Below are 1693 nucleotides of genomic sequence, written 5' to 3' on the forward strand. Positions count from 1 at the left end.
CCGCGGCGCCCAGGCTCCTTGTGCGCTCCTGTCCTGCCCGGCGCCCCGGCCCGGCGCTGGCCAGATGCTGAACCAAGCGCTCGCGGCCCGGGAGCCGGGCGGGGCTGCAAGCCCTCGACGGCCGAGCTGCCCGACGTCTCCCTGAGCGCGCGTCCCTCGGGCCGCCCAAACTGCCCACAAGGGCCCCTAGTCTGCCTGCTGACCAGCTCCTCGCCCCGGATTGGGGCACCACAAGCCCCGGAGATGCTTCCAGGAGGGTCAGTTCCGGGATCCCCGCGTTGCTTCCACACCTCGCCCTTCCCCGCGGCCACCGCTGTCACCTCGCCGCCCCTCGCTGCGGACCACCGGCCTCTTCCAAGAGGTTGTTCCCAGGCCCGCTCCCGCCCACTTCCAGCCATCCTTCCAGTGTCTTTGACATCCGTAGAGGCGTTGCTTCTACTCCCTGGTCTCCGGGTTTTCGTGGTGAACAACTCTATCCTGGCGTCCCTCCGTCTTTGTTCATGCCCCAGACCTTGCCATCACCAGACACCGAATCACTTCCAGTGTCTATTTCAGACCTTCCTTTCCCCTTTCCTTCCTTCCTACCTAAATATTTAATGAGAACCTATCATGTGCTGTTCATCCATCCATTCATTCACTCAACAAACCTCGAGGAGCACCTAAGCGCCCAATCCTGCTTCATGAAGCTGACACTAAGGTTGGCAAATATTTACACAGTGCTTGCTTCGTTCTGGAGCCTCAGTGGCACAGTGGTTCAGAGCTGGCTACTAACCAAAAGGTAGGCAGTTCCAATCCACCAGCCAATGGGGCAGTTCTACTCCGCCCTTTAGGGTCACTGTGAGTCAGAATCGACTCCACAGCAACTGTTTTTTTGTTTGTTTGCTTCATGCTAGGTGCTGTTCTGGATGGTTCACACACAATTCGTTTATTCAATCCTCGCAGCTCTAGGGTTAGGAACCTTCCCAGGGTCACCATCCTAAGAGTGGCAGAGGAGGCAAAGCCGGTGTGGAGACTCTGTCCTCTTAACCAATACATGGAGAGCAAATACATATCCCACCCAGGATCAGGGAAGGGTACGTGCTATGAGGAAAGTACTACAGGGAAACAAGGTTGGGAAGGACAGTGGAGGCAGCTCTTCCACCTGGGGTCAGGGAACACCCCTTTCAGGAAGTGACCTTTCACAGAGTGGACCTGCACATTGCAAAGGCCCAGAGAATGGGGTCCAGGCATAGAGGCGGCAAGCATGGGGCCCCAAGGAGGTGTCTGGCTTCTGTCTAAGTGGGATGGGAAGTTACTGCAGGTCTTTGAGCAGAGCCATTGTCATCTGCTCCATTTTCTAGAAAGACCCCTCTGGCTGCTATGTCAAGGGTGTGTATCACTTAGGATGCATTTAGCGTGAAGCCAACCAATGCCCAGCACAGGCAGTTTTAACCTCGTGTTACAAAAAGTCCCAAAGTATACAGTTTCAGGAATACAGACTCTTCCATCCTTCTTGCCATGATCACCATGTACAACTTTTGTTCTCATACTTGTCACCTCATGACCTCAAAGTGGCTGCCGTAGCATGAGTGACCATGCCTTTACACTGCCATCCCAAACGTGAAGTCAGTGCAGGCATAAAAAGAATATCTACTTTTTACTTCCCACAGTCCCCTGATACCTGGCACATAGCAGGCAATCAAGGAATATTTAT

This window comes from Trichechus manatus, unplaced genomic scaffold, assembly GCF_000243295.1.
Source record: "Trichechus manatus latirostris isolate Lorelei unplaced genomic scaffold, TriManLat1.0 scaffold00317, whole genome shotgun sequence".
NCBI classification, from domain to species: Eukaryota; Metazoa; Chordata; class Mammalia; order Sirenia; family Trichechidae; genus Trichechus; species Trichechus manatus.